This window comes from Cupressus sempervirens, chromosome 11 (assembly GCF_028749045.1).
Source record: "Cupressus sempervirens isolate cs-2001-9-10 chromosome 11, ASM2874904v1, whole genome shotgun sequence".
Classification (NCBI taxonomy): Eukaryota; Viridiplantae; Streptophyta; class Pinopsida; order Cupressales; family Cupressaceae; genus Cupressus; species Cupressus sempervirens.
The window spans coordinates 170,873,237-170,899,015 of record NC_143128.1 but is presented as its reverse complement, the minus strand read 5'-3'; the positions used below and the strand labels follow the sequence as shown (position 1 = coordinate 170,899,015).

Genomic DNA, 25,779 nt, shown 5'->3' with positions numbered 1-25,779 from the left:
TTCCCATTTTACCTCTAAAATGAGCTTATACCCATTCCAAAAAATAGATGTTCTTGGAATAGCCATTCCTATTCCCAATATTGCATACCTATTCTCCATTCCTATTACTACAACCAAATAGGCCCTAAAGGATGAATAAATAGAAAATAAATTATACACAATGATGCAAAAATGAAGAGAGAAAAAATATTATTGTATGTTTTTCATTTGATATGAAATGTGTCTAATAGTCATGTCTTTTTTTTGACTTCTTATCGCTTTTCAAAGGATCACATCCCTTTATAGAAGTTTATTAATTTTCATTTCCCATATATATATATATATATATATATATATATATATATATATATATATATATATATATATATATATATATATATATATATATATATATATATATATATATATATATATATATATATATATATATATATATATATATATATATATATATATATATATATATATTAATAGATGATGTTTAATCAATCCTTTGAATAATGTAGTTATTATTCCTTTATTGATATCAATTCAAATTTGTGATTGTCCTCATAATTTAATATTGGCTATTTAATCACTTGTATATTCTAAGAAATGTATCTTATAGTGAGATGAGTTAGCTTTAAGAGACTTTATCAATATCTTGAAGTACTCAATCTTCTCATTTATGAAAAAAAATCATTGAGAGTATTCTTATATAGATGTCTTCCTTAGCATTCCTTATCCTCTAATTTTGAGCCATGTCACCTTATGACTATCCTTAGCCATTTGTAATGCCTCACCTAAAGATCCTTGGAACAAGGATGAATTTAAGCCAAGATTTAAAAAATTACAAGTATGAAAGCACATTACAACCATCATACTAGGATCATGAAGATCACAATTGAAGACTAACCAAGATCCTGACCCAACAAATCTCCAAACGCCACTATTGCATTGACACAACCAACTAAAGAATGAATAAAATCAAAATGATAGCAGAATATAAAATATTTGAACTGCAGCAATAAGAAAAAATAAAAAAAACCCAAAGGGTACTAGAAACACCAATTTTTGTTTCCAAAAAACTTGTGCAGACACCTCCTATTTTTTGCACAAGGACAATAGACTGATAGATTCTTGCATGAGGATGTGCAACAAGCCATGTGAGAAACTACCCTCCATGTGAGAAAGTGCACCAAATGATGCACGAAAGTGCTTTGCCTAGCAGCCAAGGAATCCCAAAACTAGTGTGTGTTTTTGTGCAAGAAAGTGGCAGGACCCACATGAGAAAACCTAGCACACCACATGAGCTCTTGCATTCTTGCACAAGAATGTAGAATTTCACTCAAGAATCCAAGACCTAGAGTATTTGATCCACATATCAAGGAAATACACTCAATCAAATAACAAAAAGATGGAAAGCCAAAATATGAATCTAAACATGTAAACATAGTAATAAAAGGAAATAACTGAAAGCAATATCACAATGTACAGAAGAAACATCACAGTGAACTGAAACAACAAACTAAGTACATGGTTTCTCCCAACTATAACAACATCATGAGACCTTGAAGGTCCTAGTCATCCACCTCACATAACATCCCAAATTGCCAACTAGATAGTTGGAGCTATCTTATAAGGATGTCATTACTAAAGTATAATAACATCATTAGAATTGGAAATCTAACATGCCAAAACAACAAGCAAAAACTAATCAATTAAAATCATCTAATCATATGCTAAACATCACAAATAAGGGAATGCATCAAATAACTAGCATGATATACAAGCATTCTAATGAAATCATAAATAAAAATAAAGCATACACTAGATACCAAAGTACCAAGTGAAAACATTTAGCACCGGTCATACTAGGACAAAAGATTGTCTCTATACACTAGTCCCTAGTAGAAGTATAGGTAGCTATGCCTCCCAACCATGTGGAACCCATAGGTCCACTCCTATTGTGCTAATGGAAATAATGATCCAACCACAAACACACATAAAGTAATGTCCATGGCTAACACTCACACCAGATAGTATGATGACTGAAACCATAAACATAGACAATGCATAAACTATAGGTCCTGGTCAAACACTCAGTGGCTACTATGTAGGGGCTAACATCATAGACAATCACTTAGCATCCAAAAGCCCAAGCTTAGATGATGTGGCTCAATATCCCAATAGAAGGCTCTTGTGCTAAAATTTTATTATCTTAAATTTTATTACTTCCCAATATTTTATTTAGTTATCACTTACTTAAAACTTCCTTTGCCAACCCACTAAGCAATGGTCACCAGGTTGTGAGATAGAAGCCCCCTCCATATGCTACCCTACCCTACCCTACCCATGCTCATTCAACAATAACTGCCTATAGGCATGCATATTTCCAACCCAACCCCAATGATCATAACTCTTTGAAGTACCATGGAAGATTAGGCCTTGCAAGTCACCCAACAAGTTGCATGTGCACATGCTCATGTGTGGCACACCACCATCATGAAGATCATAACACAAGGATTTGATAAGAAAACAATGCAAAAAATATAGTCAACCAAAACATAGACTTGGGAGGACGGATGTGGAATGCATCCTAATACAACAACAAAAGTGCAACAATGGTTAGACTAACATCCAAATGGATGATCTCGATCCACAACCAAACTCATGCCAAGAAAATTTGAGAAAATAGGGTGGCACACAAAATAGTTAAAAACCCCAAAAATAGGAAAACTTTGAAATTAAAATCCATTTGGTCTTTGGGCACAAAAGCCTTGAAAATCCAATAAAATTTGGGTTTGGACACTGTATGCAAAGAGGACCAGTATAGCGATGAGAAACCCCAAACCCTCATCCCAAAAACTAGAAAAACATTCATACCTAACCAACCAGGTATAATCAACAAATAGAAATGGAGGGGAACACGAACTCTCAACCTCTAGACAAACAACGACTAGAAATAGGTACAAAAATCAAGCTGAAACAAGAAAATGGGAAAGCTCTACCTAATAACAAAAGGGGTTAAAACAAGAATCAACATGATAAAATAATAATCTCGTGAAAGTTACAACTACATCAAAGAAATGTCTCCTTGAGTTGGATCCAATAAGACTGATCTTGCAAATATCCCACAACCAAAGCTCTCACAAAAAATAGGATATTGATCCTCCCAAAGAGGATTTTGCAAAAAGCTCTCGATTTTGTATTTTGCAAAAGTGAGAAGTGAGAAAAAAGTTACCTTTCTCAATACTTATTCACTTTTCAAGTGAATATTCGATTGGGGCAAATAGCCAGTTAGACTAGCTAGACTCCAAATTGACCCAAATGAAAATAGGTTATCCCTCATAATAGAAATTCACCTAAGGAAAAGCTTCTAGAAATTAAAAATCAGTTTAAAAAAGCATAAAAACCTTGAAACCAAAATCATAGGAGGCCTTAACAACTTCACAACGATGCAAAACTCTAAATGCACAGACACACTCATTGGTCTAATCACATAATGAAAATGAGTATAGATTTAGCAAATTATTGGAAGATTTAATTTAACATTTAAAAGATACGTCAACCATACACAGATGACATTGGTAGATATGAATAGTAGAATCACTAACTCCACATGCCACTACTAGGGATATAATTACTACATACTAATTTCATATAATATCATAGTTGAAGCAATAAATGAATTAAATACCTAATTTAACTATTTACATCACTCACATTCTCATAAACCATACTAAAACAAGAATAAAGTAAATCACTATAGCATAAAATCCATTTTATGATAGAATTAGAGATATGTCCAAAATACTAGATAACTAGACATCATCATAAACCTGCTATCATCTTATAAAGGCATCAACATGCAAATATGATAAATTGAACAATATAGTAGTATGACATCTATGATACTGAAATCAAAGTATAACATACGATCCTTAGGTCATCTCAAAGTACAAATAATAAGATTATCAAGTATCTCTTGAATAAAAATAAATAAGTTGTAGACTACAAACACGAAAGGCACTACATTAATTCCTCTATGTATATTTATCAATAGATCATAGATATATACTTATTATATAGTATATAAAATATTAATTATTTAGTCATTATAATAATTATTCACACCTTGATCCCTTCTTCTCATGTTTGAATTATAGTTGTTTGCTAAATCTCTCTTCATAATCAATACAATTTTTATATACAAATTTTTGATCCATTCATATTTATTTTGTGTATGTATATTACTAACTAATGTATACATTAACATTGTATCTTGTATGAGATCAAATTTTTTATTAGATTCTACTCACCACTAAAGTAAATCCTTTATATAATATCTTCCTCAACAGTCTTGTTGATCTATCCATTGCTAGCATCATTTCCAACATTGTATGTACTACGTGTGTTGATTAATAGTTCTCCATTTCAAATATTCATTCTCCATTTTCCTTGAACCAATGTAGTTGACTTCTTGATAAATCATCATATGAAAATAGATGAATATTTTCTCATGTTCTCTTGTATATGCATTGAATCTTGTATTACTATGCTTGATGGTATGTCAATATTTCACATAGCTATAAGTCCTACACACGTATATTATTACCATATTACTTTTCATTTTTTTGAGCATTCTCTTGGATTTATAATATCAAACCCATTAGTATTCTTTTCACATGCTCTCTATTTATGGTTACCATTGATTAAGCCGAGAGCCTTTCTACAGTGGAAGCATTCATCAATATAAACTTTTGTGAATTTTAAATAAATTTGACAGTCATTCAACTTTCATTGGTGCTTTTAATTGTAAATCTTAATAGAAAATTAGTTATATGCAACATTCAATATGCAAGAATGCTATCAAAATGGAATTACATGTAGAATTATATGACTCTTGTTTTGAGAAACCAAGCAATGCTCAAGTTGGATGAGAGCGTCTTTCAGATAGACAAACCAATACAAATATCAAAAAAAATTGATTGAATATAATTCACGAGGGTCCAACACATCACCATTTAGAGAATGGTGTTATTGATGGATGGAGAAGTGTTTAGTGGGGCTTGTCTAAAAGAAGTGTGCCTACATTTCCAATGTTATTATGCATGATGTTTCCATTCAAGATGCTTTATTTTTTTATTCTCGTTAAAACATGGCAAGTATAGGTGGTACTAATTTTTTTTTTGGAAAAGTTAAAGTTATTTATGAATTTTCTAATATATAATGTCATATATTAGTTCACAAAAGATAATAAAAAATTGCACTTTGGTTTGGCCATGACACAATTCAAAATCCAAATAATATGGCATAAGAATTAAATTTTTTCCATTACAATAGAAAACAATATGAAAACATAAAATGAAACATTAAACCTTACAATCATGGTGAACAGTCACCATATATAACACTTAAATGAAGGGACTCTTCGATAAGAACAACAAAGATATCAAATATGAAACATCTTATATGTTACTAATTATAAATTCAGATTTTTATGCCATTTGTGACACTAGTTTTCAAGCTTCTACATTATGAAGGTAAAAAAAACTTATCTCCTCACTTTTATAAAAATGCAACATTTTTAAGCTATTCTTTTTATCGTTTTCTTGTAATGTAAATTGTGGAAAGTGTATTCATTATAGATAATCTTATTTCAATTTTTCTATGCACATAGGAGTTTGACAAAGAGCTCACATTGATTATCATAAACAATAGGTGAAGATTGTGTTTGCATGTACCTTCTCTCTATCTCTCAATACATTGTTTCTAATTCAATCTATTTATCGTGAGTTTCAGCTTCAAACAATTCATCTTCCATTTATTTTTGCCTCCTTTAGTATGGATGTTTTCTGTATAAACTCCAATATTTTTAATTGGTTACCACTTCAAAATTGGTTGTATTTGCAATTGGGCTCAAGGAAATCCTTTTGATCAGGGTTGATTTTAAATCATTGCTACAATTATATTCTTCTTTCTAATCATTTTCAGATTTCTATATCAACAAATAATTTCTCTTTTAAGGAAAATTTGGGAAATCAAAACACATGATGGATTTCAGCTGATTCTATTGCTAATTATTTTAATCCTAGTTCAAAATATGAATATGATAGTCAGAGATAAATCAAAATATGTTTTCCTTCAAAAAAATCTATGTTTTTTTCAGTTTTTATATTTGCACAAATGGTGGACCCTTATAAAAGCATTGTAGTGATTGAAATTTATTCATAAAATATACATAAGATATTTTTCCATTTATTTCCTTGTTTAATTGAATGCTCCTAGGGATCATTTTAGTAGATATGAGAATGAGTTTTCTTTGATTGAAAAAGTTTTAGATTTGTAAGGAATTATTTAGTTTTATATTTCTAATCATATTTTTTTTGTTTATTTATAACTTTCATACCTTTTATATACATAATTTAACAAGTTATTTATATTTGCAAATTTTAGAAATCTTGAAATTAGATATCTCTTGACTTAATTTACAAAAAAATAAATTAATTTTTTAAGTATGCTAATTATATTTGATGGTTATATTATATCAAATGAATATATATTGTTTTATATATTATTCATTCAAGGGAAATCTTGATCAATATAAAGCATGGGTTGATTCCTTAATTCAGTTGTTATGAATGTTGTTTGGGTCTCCACAAAGTTACTCAAGTTAACACCGGTGAATATGATGGTAGATATAAAAAGACTTATATTCTTTTGGATAGTTTGTTAATGGTTTCTCTATTGCTCAAACATTACTTTATTATTGTTATTTTTGATATTGTCTTGTGACTATAATGATGTAAATGTTGTGGGTATTTCAATAGAGTCTATCCTCCTCCTAATCTTCTTTGTATTCTTATTCTAAGTGAGTGTGTACCGTGAAACAAGTTTTCCATTTGCGGTCTGGCCGTCAACTAGGTGTTTTTACCTATATCCTAAAGACCGGATATTCATATCCCCTATCTATTTCATTTGGTTTTTCCTATGATTAATCGCCATTCCATTCTATTTCATTTGTCCATGTGAGTCATTGGGTGACTCGATTGTCCGAGTTAACAAGGGACATTGACTTATTATTTGGCTAACAAAATTGTGCCCAATCAATACATCCACCGAAGCTCATAAAATTGTTGTGTGCTTCTTCCTTTGATATTTAAATTTAAGTTAATTCATGTGAATGAGTTTCTATTAAAAATAGAATTAAGAAGGAAAGTGATGACAACAGATAACAAAAGTATTTTATTAATCTGGTTGCACAATAATACAAATTAGATAGCCTTTATAAATAGAGGACTTCCAATTACAAAAAAAGATTCTAGAGCGTACATGTGGATGGTGTAATGTGACAGCACTAACATTTAACTTTAATAATCTTTCAATATATTTGGAGACATGGTAGAGTTAACTGCAGTTTCAATTGTAATAGGATAAAAACTGGACTTGGTCTATTCCAACAATTTATGTTTTTGTCATCTTCAAATTTTATTCCATTCTAGTGATCTATGACATCTCCTTCATCATTCCATTCATTTCCAATCTCTCGTGAACAATTGAATACAATCTCAGATTTTATTTTCAGACTTGGATTCACCTTGTATTTTCTAGATACTTTTAGACTGATGTTATTGGATGCAGAGACCCATTTTGATGGAAATAACATCTGCATCCCTGCAACACTAGCAATCGCCAGAAATTGTACAAGAGGCCTAATGATGGTGAATTTCAGGAAAAGCTTCACACTCTTGCTCACATCGGTGCTCCACATGGACGGCGAGGGGGGCTCAGATCTCGAGCATTCCGATATGGACGTGGTGATGTTCTTCTTCTCCTAGAAGTCCCCCACAAGCAAGACTCCCATGCATAAAACCAAAACTTTGCAAACCTTGTGTCCCAAGGTAATTTTTTTATGTTGTTGTGACTTGACGCTTTCCTTGAACCTTCAGAATGGATGAGTACATAATTTCAGGAGGAGAAGAATAGCTAAATTATTTGTATGTATATGGAAATCTCATTGCATGCTGATGGTTTATATATCCTTTAGTCTTATGAAGCTATTGTAGGTATCATTGAATGTGGATGAAGACACATGTCCTCTTTCTTTACATACACAATCATATATCCTAATATTTCCCTCTTCTCTGATCATGAAAAATATTTGTTTCCTTCATTTGAGGACCGTGCTAAAGACTATTTGTGTGTTAACTGATCTCTGCTATGTATATTGCCAATTCATTCTAGTATCAAAGATTGATTCTTTTCACTTCAACTACCATTATTATTAATCATTTTCTCCCTCTCAATCCTTTCTTATTCATTTCTGTCCTCTAATTTATATGTAATAGAATGATAAATACGTGTCCTACGTATATGACTTCTGAAAATGATTTATGGTTCTGTGAGATGGTACTAAAAGTGTTACATGGGATTATGTACTCTTATCTATTTATTATTCTTTCCTATATTTGCAATTTGTCTTGGCTGTGATATCATGATAAATTTGGCTTGGCTGTGATACTGTTAATAGGGAAATGATCATTGTAAATGTAATAAAAGTGTTATTATTTTTGTGTGTTCCTAGTGCTGAATTGAATGTATATAAATATGTAGAGGATACATGTCTCATGAAGAGACATATTTCTATGTTAATTTATAAATTAATCATCAATCAAGCAATATTAAAATGTGTGTGTGTGTGTGTCTAATTTATGACTAACCAATAATCATAGAAAGTTTATCTCTAGCTCAATTCAATTCAAATGAAGCTACAACATTAACACATTGGGGCTTCTTTATGTGGATATTAGTTCTTTGTTACTCAAGTGTGTGATGTAGGAGCATCATGAGTACTTTTGCAATCTTGCTTCACCAAAAAGATTTCCTTTCTTTCCTCATGTTTTGATGTTTGAGGAATGGCCATTGTAATTTATGTTTTCTCTTTCCATGCAATTGGTTGTGGACCTATCTTAGATCCTTGGTTTAAGAGCACAAACCTTAATTCCATAATTTGCAAGAGTTGTCCGTCTCTTTGTTTGGGGCATGCTAATTTTCTAGAAGCTTGAGTAACATGCAAGTTTGACTTTGGCAAGGTCTTATATGAAATCTTGACATTCTATCTAATTTGGAATACTTGTTGGACAAGGTGTGGACCTATCCTTGTCCGTACAAAAGATAATTTTCTTAATTGAAAGGTCATTGAATTCTCCTTTGGGATAGGACCTAGATTTTGTAATAAATTGTTTGTTACAAGATTACTTGCAGTCTTGATAGTTATAGAAGTAGTGATCTAGGATTAAGTAAAGTAGAATGAAGTTAGATAGAAGGAAAATAGAGAATATTGGATTTGTAATCCTAATCTCTTAAGTTCGCTGACTTTAATTTGGATTTAAATGGCTGCAACAAGGTAGGCCTTATTCCTAGCATGTTGAACGGAGATTATTTGTCATTGTTGCTCTATTCCCACTCTAAATTGTTTTGATTTCTTTTGTTTTGTAGCTTCAATGCATAAATTTAGGAAAGGGTATCTTGGAGATGTCTCTTTTCACCCACTAGCCTTATGTTATTTCCTTTTGGTTCCTTTGGTTCAAGGCTCTTACATTTGCATACTTGATCACATACTAAACTCAATTACATCTATAATGGTAATTTTATTTATCATTTTTTATTCAGTTCTACTAAATGCTAGCATTTCCTTTATCATTTTGCATATTTCAATTTCATTATTGATTCCTCAGTCTAGGGCTTGACCAAGGCAAGCCCTCATCTAATAAAATAAAATAAAAATTTCTTGCATTTAGGAATAAATTATAAAAATTGTGAATTTGGATCTATAAATATTAATTGAGGGATTGAAGAAAAAATTAGGTCAACTTTATTCTGATCCTCTACTTGAGCATGCTAGTCATCTAGTAAACCTATTGATAGACATCCCCAAATTGACTTGTACCTAGATATCTAAGGTTCTTGGTAAACTTATTTAACCAATGAATTTATCTCATCTAGTTGACATTGTTAAACTTATTGATGGCATTTACCCCCTAAACACTATACATGCCCTATTGCAACATCTTAATCACAGGGAATTAGAGAATCCAAAAATTACGAATTGATCCGAGAAGTTGTCGCCCTTTATTACAAACATGTTATAAACCACCATCCCCTACATAAGTGTGAATACCAATAACTAGAAATCTTAGAAAAGTACTAGGTTAAACTTGTGGCTATGAAAATTATACACAAGACAAGAAATCATAGAGAAGAAGTGGTGAATAAACAATCATACCCTACATTTGTTCCTCTTGCAAATTTTGAAAGGGAGTTGAGTGCTCTATAAATAAAAATGAAGAAGTTATATAACACTCACTTGAAATATGTGGGTGAACATGCTCTAAATGCCACCAATAAAATGGACAACTTACATAATTAAATCAAATTTTTAGTCCCACTCAAAGAGAAGGGTGCAAATTTAAAATTGAACTAATAATTCAAATGTGTATACAAATAGATTCCTATGAATTTGTAGATTATGAAAGAATGAATTTTAACACATGTTCATTGTATATACTTATATTTTTTGAAGTTTTAGCAAAAAACTGTAACTATAATTCTCTAAGGAGAAATTTATAATTATATGAATCCTGAGAATATGATGATCACACATACATGCATACATGTCATAATAATATTTTTAAAAAGAATTTTGAAATGCAATAGGCACATACACTAATATTGACCACATTTGTCATCTTTTAACATCTAAACCATCAAGTTCATCATAACAGTTCTTAGTGGTTGTAACAATATGTCTCATTTCATAATGTATATGCTCTTTTTTCATAAACAAATTTACACCTTTTATTTCATTTTGTATGTATAAGCATTACAAATGTTAAGTTGGACCAGGTGGAAAATATAGATACAATTTTATTCAATGCTATGTTACCTTGCACTATAAGCAAAATAATTTGTTCCCTCCACTTCAATTGATTGACATTAATCCATTATAATGAAGAAGATAAAATTTAGCCTTATAAGTGCTTTGGTGAGCCAACTTAGAGATAATTAGAATTGTAATAGCTTTGATGGACCACCTTTGGTATGACATTGATGTAGGAATTATTTTCTAAGACATACTTGCCTACCTTAAAGGACATCCTTGTGTTGTTACCAAATTTTTAGAGGCATTAATATTTGATATTTTACTAAAGGTAAATTGTAAACTGTAATCAATAAATTGTGTTATAAGACAATAAAATGATAAAATTGAAATTACTTTACCACTTCTATATATAGAACATATTCATTTGGATAAGAGAGTTGTTCTTTCTCACAAATTTTCTGAAATATGTTAAAAGAAACTAGAGAAGAAATTACAAATAAAAGGTGATACCATGATTTTCAATGATCTATCATGTCTATTATGTAATAGAAGTAAAAAATTGTAAAACAAAGATATTATTATATTGATTCAAAGGATTCATCAAATACTCAAGAGTCAAACAAATTGATAATGAATCAATTACAAGTATCTCAATATATAGAAACCTTGAATAAATCTAAATTCATTATGCAATTCTTACGTTATTATTTTGAAGTAAAGATAAAATCTTCGCGAGCTAAAAATAAATAAAATTAAAACTAAAAACTAAAGCATAAAATAATGGAAGTTGGAGGAATCCAAGCATTTTGTTCTACGAAATTAGATGCATCCATCGACAGCCCTACCCGGTATCCACTTATCATGCAGCTCCCGAACGTAGTCGAGAAATGCTTGCAGGTTTGCCTGAGAAGTTCCACCTTTCTCAACCGCCACTTTTGCTTTTCTACCCAGCTCCTGAGCTCTCGCTCTCATCATCTTCCCTTCCTCTTCCGCCAAAAGCTTTGTAACGCCTCTATTCACCACATATTGCTCGTCCCCCACGTCGTCCATATGAGAGCAAATCTGTTTTGCAACGTTACTCGGTGTGGTTACGCATGAAACAAGAAGGCCACTAATATATATATTGAACTTATTTAATATATATTTGCCTTAAATTATTGTCGCATGTAGATTGATTGAAATTCATTCACGCATTAGTCTTTTGAGAGTTTTTAAAAGAATATTTTATAGAATATTATAATAATATTTTAGTGTGTTATATCAACAATATTTTTAATATAAAAATTATATATCATGTAATTTAGCCATTGAAAATTAAGTTTTATAGAACTTGTTTTTGTTGTATAAACTTTTCAATTGATTCAAATGTCATGAATATTTATGTGTTTTTTATGTAATATTTTCTTTAAATTTTTAGTTTTTTTTAGTTAACTACATTTGTATGGGAGTTTTGCTCTAATAAAATAAAATAAAAATTTTGGAGGGGAGAAATTGTTAGTCCGTTTTGTTAATTATTTTCCAAACACTTTTCATGTCACTCCATTTTTAACTCCTTTTTTCTTCTCTATTTATTTAGCTTAATTAGTTGTTTCAATATTTATTTAGCTTAACTAGTTATTATTAGTTGCTTCTATTGGAAGTCTAATTGGGAAACTAAGATACTTAGAGGGTGCGGGGGTGGGGGAGGGGAAGGGTGTGTGAATCAAGATCTATAAAACTTTTATCTTCCAAGACAACTTTACAGCATGCACCATTTTGACCTTCTCATATCTAGTTTATGCATAACATAACTTGTAAAATCAAAACATTGTAATAAATAGATCTAACTATCTATCATATCTAGGAAATGTAAACACATAACACAAAAGATTTGGTTACCTAGAAACACTTTGAGTTGAAAATAAAACTAGGGTCAGCATTATATTCGCAAATCTTCACTACTCCAATAACAAAGTTAACCTATTACCATTACAATTTTGATCACTTTTGATGACCTACCCTATGAGGGGTTTACCCTACTAAAGGCGTTTAAGACTGTAAGGTCTAACCCTATTAAAGGATTTTACACTTACAATAAAGTAAGGACTCTGTTAGGAGATTTGCATAGCTCTAGTAAAACCACTCTGTTAAAAGATTTTCCCTAATTCAATATGTTAGAACTATCTCAGTACTTGATCCTTTGGCCTACACTATAATTTCTAATTACAAGTCTCCTCCTTCCAAAATCTAATCTAAGCTACAATCTGATATGTCTTTCTCAGTCCTTCATTGCTTCATAAGGTAACTATACTTTGTTCCTCACAAATATCTCATGCATACAACATCCAAACTTAACTTCTTTGCTTCCTTCTCACACGTCGCAATCTCCTCTGTGATAAATCTCATCACTTATGAAAAATAGGGTTTGGATCTCCCTATTTAAAGACTTCCATGGAGTCTTCTAGACTATTCCCTTTTTGCCTCTTCATCTGATTGGTTGTTCATACCTCATAGGGATTGGTGTGTTGGAAATGTAATGCAAGCTAGGTGATAAAGGGAGGGGGGAGGAGGGGTGAATCAAGAACCACTTAAAAACTCATCCACTCAATTATTGTTATTAATCTACTTTCATTCATGAAACATAAACCAATAAAGTAACAACACCATAACACTTTGACACAAGAATTGGTAACCCAAAACCCTCCATGTAGTAGGTAAAATTGGGTGGGGAAGAAACCCACAATGCTTCACTATTGTAGTAATAATTTTCACTTGGTAAGGCTTACAATTGATCACTTTTGGCGATCTACTTAGTTCAAAGTAAGTAGGACTATTAGGTCCACCTTGTGAAAGGATTTATACAATACAATCAAGTATGTACTCTATTAGGAGTTTCTATAAAGGATTTTTAGGTCCACCTTGTTAAAGGATTTAGGACTGATGCACCTATTAGGATGAATTAGTAGATTGATCTTTGATATGCAATTATGATTACTAATGAAGATCCTTTGAAGTAAACTAATCACCTAACTATGATAGATGAGTCTAGATGTCTTTCCTTATACTGCTTATAGCCTTCTAAATATTTTGCTCTTCCATATTATCTTTTATACAATTTTCTTCAACTCATATTACATTCTTTGGACAAAAAAGGCACCTTATACTTATATCCATCCTAATAATTCCATTATAGGTTAACTACAAAATTTTGTCCCTATAAAATTTTATGCCCTCAACCAGTATCAATGAAACATTTGTTGCAATATTTTTGGAAATTTTTGCTTCAATACCAAACACCTAAAGCACCTCATTGTCCTAACCTTCTATCTAGATGCCTATGTAGCTTGTAGATCATACTCATGTGCAACTTCTCAATAAACGGAGCGATGCAACTAACTCCAAACATCTTCATTATTTTCCCTTTTTCATTTATAATAGGATGAATTTGGTTTTTGTCTCCCCATATGTTATTGGAAATAAAATGAAGAAGCCAACCCACCAAAAAATGAATGAAATGCAAAACCTAGATTGCATAAATTTTAACATGTGAAGACACACCTTAATAATGAGATATCATTTCACAATGCCACTCTTCATAGATTCAAAGTTTTCCACCATAATTTTTGATATCACTTCCAAATTAATTTCTCTTTTCATCATTTTTAATTAGTTGTCTAATATCATATCAAATGATGTCATTCAAGCCCCGATATATCTCATTAGGTTAATTAACTCCAACTTTGGTGAATGCATTAGCAATTGATTTCCCTTTGTAATAAATGTGACTAGTTCTAAACATATGGAATTAGTTGAGAATATTTAAGCATTCCAATATTGAGGTTTTAATGGTCGGGCAAGGTTTATGAGGTTATTTAAGGAAATTGATAATGTTTAAAGAATCAAGTTTAATCTAGACTCTCATAAAGCCTTGGGAGATGTTGTAGGTTGCATATGCATCAACATAGTGGTTTGTCTGGAAAGCCAATGGGAGAGCTAACTGATTTTCATTCAGCCACGTTCTAATAACATCCTCTTTACTTGTAATTTTAATTTGAGATCATTAAAATATCCATGAGAATGAATTCTCATTTTCAAAACACAAGATTGTTGATAAAATTTCATTCCATATTTTATTTCATGGGCCCTTACATATTTGGTGGAAAAAATGTAAGGTTGAAGAGATCTCTTCACACCTTTAGGAGAACCTAGCTTCTTTTAGGATATCACTTCCATAAGAAAACATACAAGACTCCATATATAACATCCATCGTGCCAATGGAATCAATATCTTCTTCACACCAAACATTCTATCTCTACCAATGGTTCATGGAAAACATCTAATTTATATATTTTACTTTGATATTTTACAATAGTATTGTATAAATAAATAAATAATCTAAATGGTACTTGGTCATGTGGTACATGTTAGGAGCATTAGTTTTCAAACTTTTGTGAGGATATACATTATTTTGTAAGGTAACACCCTCCTCATTTAGATCTTAATAGATAATTCAAAATTGTTGGAATAACCTATATGAAAATATTTCTTTTGTTTTTTATTTATTTATTTTTCTTTCTCCTTCTACAGTGAATCCACTTTATAATTAGATTGTCTTATGCATCATTACTTTTTTCTCTACTTTTTTGTACACCTCCATCTCATTTTTGAATCTTTCCCATGCCTCCATATCTTATGCAATATCCTTACAAACCTCCACTTAGACCAAATTTTCTTGAAACAAAATTGTTACAAATGTTAAAGACAAATCATCACACCCTTTTTAACAAGGGTAAAAGGACAAACCTATGTCACCTTTTATAAAGAAACGGGATATCAAAATGTGACAGTTCAATATTAATGAAAAAAAAATGGTATTTGTGTTTAAAATATGAAGATGATGTAAACTAATGAAATGCGTAGAATTGAATGGATTTTATGCCTATAATTTTTATATTTTTTTTTAGTAAGAATTTATTCATTTTATTTTATTTTGAAGTCCCTTTTTTAACTATAAAAAATATAGGGTGTAGTTCCTGTCAAACAATTTTATGCAAATCATCATTTTTTATTTTTATTTGAAAATATCTTATAGATGGCATGTATAGCTAGTGAACAAAAAAGAAATAATTATTTTGGATGTATATTTTCTTTGTTATAAGTACTCAAGTTTGACCTTATCAAAATCTAACAGTTTTTTCCTCCCATCAAAACTTCCCTATCAAATTTATACCTTCTTGAAAAAAATTACATATTTGTGAAAAGCATTCTCTCCTCTAGTGAAAAATTTAATTTTAATTTTTTTTGGATATGATTTACTATTTTTTTCCCTTTTTTGAGAGAACATCTTTTGAAATGTTGAAACATCAACTTATAATATTTTGAGATTATAACATATTATAACGAATCAAAAACCTCAAAAATTTATATAGTGATGATATTAAATCTAAGATCTATAAAAGGAGGTTTTTAGTTTTTGAAAAAAATTGAGTTTTGATAGAGAAATGAGATTTGACCAAAATAAGTTTTAGTATCATAAATAGTGACACAGATCTATGCTTTTTCCCACAAACAACTCAGTACTTCCCTCTTCTTAGTTATTCCCTTTTGACATTAGCATCTAACAATAAGATCCAATGTTGAGTCATAGTAGAAGAAAAACATAGATAAAAATTTCCATGTAATGGTCTCTTCCCTTACATTTTAAGCAAAATTATTTGTTGCCCTTTAGTTCGATTAATTGTTACATCTCCTCCATGAATATAAACAAGAAAATTGGACTCCTGATTTCTTGATGGACTGCACCACCCTCAAAGATAGTTAAACATATAATTATTGTGATGAACCACCTTAATGTTAGCATGATATACAGATTTGTTCCTAAACTCTATTTACCTACTTTAAGAACCATCCATATGCTATTACCAAAATTTCCAAAATTTTAGAGATAATGATCTTAACTAATTTTTTAAAGATAAATTATCATTTCTAATGATACAAGATAGTAAAATGATTTAGATTGAAATTAATTCACCTAATTTACTCATACAATACATACTCATTGTTTTTCACCACAAGCTCTCTGAAAGAGTTCCACAAAAAGAACTGAGAAGAGAGTACTAGTAGAAGCTTAACTATTTTGAACACATGAAGCATCCAATTATAATAGTATGCATCTACAATGCATCATTCAAGTTTTCATCATGTCTATTTTGAACACATGAACCATCCAATTATAACAGTACAGCATTCGAAAGAGTTCCACACAAAGAATTGAGAAGAGAGTACTAGTAGAAGTTGAACTATTTTGAACACTTGAAGCGTCCAATTATAATAGTATGCATCTACAATGCATCATTTAGGTTTTCATCGTGTCTATTTTGAACACATGAAGCATTAATTTATAATAGTACGGCCAACCTTAAACATCACACACTAATGGAAGAATTAAGCTTGGGAAGAAAAAAAGTCAACTTTGACTATTTAACACTTTTGGTCTAGGAATTAAGCTTAGTGTGATGTTTAAGCCGTTCCTAATAGTATGCATTTACATTATGTCTATTTCGAACACATGAAGCATCCAGTTATAACATTATGGCCACCTTTAAACATCACACCCTAAGGGAAGAATTAAGCTTAGGAAAAAATGTCAATTTTGACTATTGAACACTTTTGCTCTAAGAATTAAACTTAGTGCGATGTTTAAGCTGTTCCGTACATCTTACAATGCATCCTTCAAGGTTTTCGTCTTGTCTATTTTGAACACACGAAGCGTCCAATTATAAACATTACGCATCAACAATGCGTCCCTTCACCATCTTACCCATTATCCGCCTATCATGCAGCTCCCGAACGTACTGAACAAATGTTTGGACGTTTCTATGAGAAGAACCGCCTTTCTAAACCGCCATTTTTGCCTTTTTGCGCAGCTCCCGAGCTTTCATTCTCATCATCTTCCCTTCCTCTTCGGCCAACAGCTCTATAACCGCTCTCTTCACAACATGCTCGTCTCCCACGTCGTCCTTGTGGGAGCAAATTTGTTCTGCAATACCCAAATGCTCCACCAGAAGCTTACTGTTAAAGGGCTGCTCTGCGAACATGGGCCATGTAATCATAGGGACACCCAGGCTTATGCTCTCCAGCGTCGAATTCCATCCGGAGTGGCTCAGAAAAGCGGTTGTGGAAGGATGTGAGAGGATCAGGAGCTGCGGCTCCCAGCCCCATATGACCAGCCCTCTATCCTTTGTCCGCTCCTCAAACCCTTCTTGGTGGGCTATTTCAGGAAGGCGCTTGAGAGCCCATATGAATGCCTGCTTGCTCGCCTCTAGCCCCTTTGCGAGCGCTTCCGTCTGCTGTTTGTTAAGAGACCACTCGCTTCCAAAACACACGAAAACTACCGAATTGGGGTTTCGGCTGTCCAACCATAACAAGCACTCTGCCTCACATACATCCGCAACTTTTCCTGATCGGCTATTACAAGTCCAGCGTTTGACTCTCTCCGCCTCGAAAATCTTCATGGGAAGAATAGGTCCGACGCTCCAAACAGGCCTCTTCGTCAAGCTCTTGATATGATCAATCCCCGGCGAGTTCAGCTCGTAAAACGTGTTGAAAATCATGCCGCTTCCTTCCATGCTGCGATTGATCTCGTCCGTCACGAAACTTTGCATAGGATTCGTTTCCCGGTCTCGCATGGCGAACAGCAGATCGGATCTACGCAGCTTGTAATTGAACGGAAGGTCGGGGACCTGGAAATACGCCTCGTCTCCTTCGACATTCTTCTGCGGCATGTTCTTCAAGAAAGAGTGCATAACAGACATGGCGAATGCTCCTGATGTGTGGAAAACCACTGAGGGAAGCCCAAATTTGGCGCCGGATTTATGAACCCAGGATGTAAACATGTCGCTTATTAAACCAACGGGAGGAGACAGGGAATTCTGGATCTGATCCTCTGCGTTTTTCATCTCCTGGTCAATCCATCGCTCAAATTGTCCTCCCAGCTTGTCTGACGACTTCAGGTGAATTGCACTCATATCTAGCGGAATTGTTTCGGACTTTTCGATTCCCGGAGGTAGGGCATCGATGGGAAGCGAAACCAGTCAAATGTGAGCGCTGGGATTCGAACTCCTGACCGCATGATCTACTCGAGGCTTCAGACTTGCAACGTTGCCAGGTGTGGTTAAGTAGGAAACAATGAGGCCATGGGAAGCGAGAAGCTTTGCGAGCTCAAGGAAAGGAATAAGATGGCCCTCACTGGCGGATGAGACGACTACCACATGAGGCAGCCTGTTCTTCTCACCACCCTTCATTTTTGTTTCACAGTTCAACATCCCGTTCAGCCATTCCATTACATATATACTTTCTAATGTACCAAAGACCAAAAATAAAATAAAAAATCAAATCTGATTCTTTTTCAGATTTAAAAAACACTTAAAAGTTCTTAAAATTTTTGTTGTTTTAAATCACAAAATATAAGACCTCAAAATCAAATGCTCATTGTATTTTGATTTTTTAAAATTTAGTGAATGGTGCTGAAGATAGCCGAGAGCATAATAATGTCAACACAATAATGGACTTTACACATTATTCAGTTTATTTTATACCATTTGACAAAGTCAATGGAATTACCAAAATATTCTATGAAAAAATGTTTCTCAAGGAATAGTTTGCTTAGATTTAAATGGAAAACCATGGATTCAATGAATCAATAGACTGGCTTTTCTTCCCCGAAAAGTCTACTACAATTGTTTACTCTCTTTCCGACGTTAATATCGTTCTAAATTGTACTACCCCATGTGCCTTACAAATAAATAATAAAAAATCTGCACAGCTTTGTGGTGGATTTAAAATTAAAAGCACCAAATTGGATCAGTACTATTGCATTTAAATGGATTAAATAATCAAAATTTCTTTTGCTCAACAGATTTATGGACCTTAAACAAAGTGTTGACAAAATATTTTATTGTTTTTCGATTGTCTTTTGCACAACATGTTTCTAGTCGCATTTAGAAGTAAAACTGGAGGTGGAAAGTGAGAGTAGCTTGAGATAAAATTATATAAATTCTTTAAAACGGTTAGTAAACAGTTAACAGTTATAAGATTAGTAAATTAAGTTTGATCCTTTTTAAGTTGATAGTATTAGTACTTATATTTTTGAGGGGTGCAAGGGTTATGTTGATAGTTTCATACATATTAAATGATATCATTGTGTTATTGACGTGAAAAGTTGGGTCATAATATTTATCATCCCACCCCTCTCTCTCTCTTTCTATTTCTCAAATTTTAGTAATGATTTGAAGAACATAGGATTTATCTCTCTCTCTCTCTCTCTCTCTCTCTCTCTCTCTCTCTCTCTCTCTACAATGTAACCTCTATCTTCGACAAGAAATTATGCCATCATCCAACATGAAACATATGTTAAAGAAAAAGAATAATTCAAGGTGGAGATGGAGCAAACCAAATAACAAAAGTATCAACTCCAAGTGATGGAAATGCTTCAAGTTTTTAATATTTTTGTATTATTATATTTTTTAATAGCATATTACCATTATTATATAAATGGTTCTTTTAGAGTCATTGTATTTACTTTTATCAAATTTGTAGATTTGAGTCTAAGTTTAATACTTTTAAACTATCATTCAAAAGGATAATTTTGGAGAGAACAATTATTAATTAGTTGTCAATGTTTTTCGTTGATAACTATAATATAATCTTCGTTAATTATTTTTAAATCAATATTAACTTATATAATCAATCTTATAAACACATCTAATTACTATTATTATATTATAAAATTATAATTTTTACATTGAAAGTCATACTTATCAATATATAAACATTATTATTATTCTCAATAAGAGTCAAGTATCTTTTTTTATTAATTTCAAAATATTGACAAATACCTCCTTCAATTGTAGGAATCATAGGAGAAAGAAGAATGTTAAGAAAAGCCCTAGTGTTTTTTGAGGCCGAAGTCTTGAATACATACAAATGCCTTGAACATGGACTTGAAGAGTGCATGCCCTCTTTTAGAGAGCTTTAGAACTATATTATAGAGATTGAGTTGTTATATAATCATGAAGGAATTATAAATGATATCTTAGTAGAAATAATACATTAAAAAGGGGGAGAAGGTTCCCTTTACATTCTATCTGAAAAGGACTCTAGTGAGGAAGACCACACTGTAGACAAGTTGACAAAAGATGAGTTCCACATGATTCTAGAGATAACCTGCTATTGTGGTCTCACAATGCATGCCCCATTTATCTTAGAAATGGGGACCCCTAAATAATTTTTTTGCCTACCTCTTAGTCCAAAGTCTGGGTCACCTTTGGACTCTTATAGGAGTCTAGGTCAAATTCTAGTATCTAATTGGAGAGACCTAAAGAATCAAAAAAGAAGAAGAAAGATTTCTTTGGAGGAAAATTTACACTCTAAAAAAAAAGTGCATATGCACACCATCATGAGGTGTGCATATATGCACCCTTTTGGAGTGATGCAAATGCGCACCTTCAGAAGTACACATCTATGAACTCCTAGAGGAGTGCACTAGCACACCTCCCATGGGTGTGCAAGTGTACTTCCTCTGGAGATGTGCATGTGCAAACCTCTAGAGGTGCACAGATCCATGCACTCTTGGGTGCACTTTCCTTAGGGTCTATATAAGACTTCGGGCCTTCTCCCCTCTTCAATCTTTACTCATTTCCCCCCTCCAAGTGCACAATACCACACCTGTCACCTTCTACACACTTGATGTGCTCCTTCCTACATAGCCAACAAGGTCAGAACTAACCATGAAGGTGCACATCTCTGCATAGATGGATCCTAAAGAAAAAATCCTAAGAGCCAACCTAAGAAATAGAAACTTAAAGACTCCTGAGGCACAATGAAGGTGCACTCATGTCCACCTTGACATGGTGCACCTGTGCGCACCTTCCATTATTAAAGAAAGTTATAAAAAAGACAAATGCTAAAGCCTTTAGGGGCACCATGAAGGTGCGCAAATGTGCACCTCTACTCCTTAAGGAGAAAAATAAAGTAAAAACTTAACTTATTTTCTCCCCCAACTTGCACTACGCAGTGTGCATGTTTGCACCTCACATGGGTGCACATATGTGCATGTGTGCAAAAGCGCATAAAAGGCTATTCCAAGGCCTAAAATAAAACTCCTATAAGGGTGCACTAGGTGTGCTAAAGTGCACAACAATGAATTTTGGGATTATCAAATTGTTTTGATTGCATTCTGACTAGTTTTGACCTATTTTGGAGTCAGTTGGAGTCTATTTTAGGTCAATTTTTAACCTTCTAGCTAATGTTTGCTTTCTCTTGTGTAGAACAGATAGCATCATCATCCTCTTCAATGGAGGAGAATATGGCTTTGAAACTAGTCACATTCATGTATCAAGGGACAACAAGAAAGTCAAAGTTTCAAGATGGACATTCAAAGATTAAAGAAACAAAACTAGGACACATTGACTCAAATGCATTCATCACAATTTGCAACAAGGCTAAAGAGAGACCATCCATGGTATCAACACTTGTGCATTCTATCCTTGTGAACATAGCATCTATCCCAACATTAGTTCAATCCTCATAGCTGATAATGACCCTTGTGGAACACTATGTATCTGAACAAAAGGTCATCACAGGTGTCACAAGAGAGATAGTCTTGGACCTCTAACCCCAAAACATTAAGAAAGTGTTTCATCTCCCAAGGGAAGAACAATATTTTTAGATTTCTTATCATAGGCTTGAAAGCTGGTATAGGGAAAATGAGAAGGCAACTAAGGAAATAATTCAATACCCCTTCCTAATTGAAAAAACACTAGTTGGTCACATAGTTGTTAAAGTTGATATGACAAGGGGGTATATGAAGGAAGACATTGGATATGCAATTGTACTTTTGAGTAGAGTTATGGAACTTCCCACATTGGGACACCTTGAAACTTGGATGGTCCACTTTAAAGAAACCATCAAAATAAAAAAAGAGCCAATGGATTCAGCTGCCATCCAAAGTGATAACTTGGATGAGAAACTTTTAGCCTAAAAAGCTAACCCACACTTCTAAATGATATCAGACAAGGCATACTTACTAGTGGCTTAAACCACATATTACCTAGGACTCTACAGAAAGGGAAGCATGCAAGATGCAAATGCTTGGCCCTATGTACTATATCCACCATTGGTGAAGAAGAAGCTCCCACTATAAAGTGTAGAATACGAGTTGTGAATGATGACTTCATTTTTGCAATCACTTGGCTCATCAAGGGAAACTATACAAAACGAATATCAGCAGAGGTAGCAACCAAGATCACAAAGGTTGACACATACTACATTCAATTTAAGACCTTCACCTATCTTTGGGTAGTTTGTACTCTATTGTACCCAAAGAAGCTCCATGATACCTGTTTGATAGACTCATACTACTAGAGATTACATGCCAACTCATGTCTAAATATGACAGAGTGAGAAGATAACACAAGAAGGCATGAGTTTGGCCCATCACAATTGTTGCCTTCAAGGTGAAGCAAAAGTAGGATATTGCCACCTTTGACTCTGAGTGGGATCAATATTTTTTGGAAGAATATAACTACCCTCATCTATACTATGATAACATGAGGATGGTACAATGCCTCGTAGGGAAGGAGTTTGTACACAGGGAAGCATTAGAAGATCATTGGATGAACACTATAGATGACTATGATATTCGTATAAGGGATTATTGTGGGGTAATTCTACACTTAGCAAAAAAGGTGCTAATGATGAAAATCCCTCATAAATCCATGGAAAAGGATGTCAAAGACATCATTGATCCTTTATACAATAGGGACAAAATCTTTCATTGACCAATAATGAATGCTAAAATATGGAGGGATGAAAATGATGTTACAAATCATTAGGCTAGGCATATTGTTGAGTTGAAAAAGTAATGTATAAAAAATACATTTATAATGGATCTAGCTCCTCAGGTCATACCCCTACAAGCCATAGTGAGGCCAATCAAAGGAAAACATGCAAAGGTCACCGAATGAACCTTTTCTACTCAATCCCTAGTAAGGCCAGGGGTAGTACACAACCATGAGTGGGAGGTTGAGTACTTTGAAGCTGAATAAGGCTAGAAGAGGAAGAGAGTGCCTTCTAAAGAAAGGAAGCAAACAACTCAAGCACAAGTGCTTGCACAAGAATAGGTACAACCTCAACAAGATGAGCCTCAACCTGATCCCAAAAAAGAGCCAGTCCAAGAACTACGAGTGCCTCCACATTTTGAACAACTAGAGGAAGATTAGGTAGAAGAGTAGAGGGTGCCACTAGTAGCAACTCAAGAGGACGAAACCTCCCCCTTTTCTCCGAAAATGACAAGAACTAAATCAAATGTGGTGGGATCATAGAGAAGGAGATTGATATAGAAAAACACTTCATCCTCACAAGTTCCTAAGACCATCCTAGAAGCTTAGGATGAAGAAGAAGGGAAGAAAATTGAATTTGTCCCCTTAAACTAGAGAAGCCACTTGGCTAAGGAAACATAAGAAGAGAGGAGAAGAAGCTCCACATTGACATCTTCATCTTCTTGAAGGGAGCCTATCTAGTTGTTAACTTTAGAGGATGAACAACAAAAGTGGATAGATGATATGGAGGGTCAAGAAACTGATGTATTTGACCTCTCTGATTTTGACTTTATGCTTGTAGGGACTAAGATGGTGGGAGAGAAAATAAGAGATACTCCCATAAGTGAAACCTTAGGATAGAATAGTAATCAATTTCCACTTATACCTCAAGGACCTCTGAGCATTCCACAACCACCATCTCAAGATTTAGCAATTTTGGATAAGGGATCAATAGCTCCACTTCCTCCATATACCAAACAAGAAGAAGAAAAAGTAACCAAGGAAAGGGAGTTTTGACAACTACATGCTAATGAAGCATCCTAGAGAGGGAAAATACATGAAGAGCCTTAGTAAATTCCTTAGAATATAGAGGCTAGGACCTTAGCTCAACTACACACACTAACTCCAATTGAGAATCTTTCTTGATAGGAGAAGACTCTAGAGAGGACTAATAAGGGAAAGAAGCCTCCAGTAGGACTCTTTTCAACCAAGTCTATGTCTCCCATGGGCACCACACTGACATGGTTGAAGAGGGAGGTTATGTTTTTCCAAAGTATAGTTGGATCTTACAGCTAAGGAGGGAATGAAGGAGTTGATAAAAGAAGTTAAGAAGCCTAAACCACCTAAGAGTGATGCGTGAACATTGGTCTTCATAATGAAGAACCAAGATTAGGAATTACTAGTACATATTGTCATTCCTCCTCTTCATGTTGACACCAAAGAACTAACTCCTAAAGATTACCAAATCAAGAAGATCGTGTTGGTAAGTCCTATAGTAGATACAACAAAAGCAATGATCATTGCAAGCATGAAAGAGGTGTTTAGGCACATTGACTGAGATGATTCTGAGTTGATAATGTTGCAAAAGAAAAATGAGATACTTAGAGGCTATTTGAATGATGTTAAGGGTCCTATTGACTTGGAGAATCCAAATATTTCTCTAGCAATAGCACTAGAGAGAAAACGAGAAGAGACAACACTATTAGATCCATTTTTGGAAGCATGTTAGCAATGGTGTGACAATTTTGAGGAGAGAGTTGTGTAGATTATATAGGGAAATTTGGGCCTACTACACCACATCTAGTCAAGTGTCAAAAAGTTGGTTTCTATAGTGAACCAAGATTTTAGGCTAATGAATGAAGTACATACATGGGCCAAAGACTTATTGGCTTTAAAATCAATCAAAGGGGAAAGGTAAAGAATGTTAATGGAGGTATTCATAGCTAAATATCTTGATAAGTTAGATGACTAGAAAGAGAATATATTGACAAGCAATAAAGTTATGGAAGGATTGCATGAGGAGATTGGGAAAATTAAACATAAGGCTCAAGAGCAAT

At 33.1% G+C, this 25,779-nt stretch overlaps 1 pseudogene; it reads right to left on the bottom strand.

Annotated features, from left to right (window-relative positions):
- Nucleotides 1–17,629: 17,629 nt before the first annotated feature.
- Nucleotides 17,630–19,186, bottom strand: LOC149528736 (scopoletin glucosyltransferase-like; annotated as a pseudogene).
- Between the last annotated feature and the right edge of the window lie 6,593 nt (nt 19,187–25,779).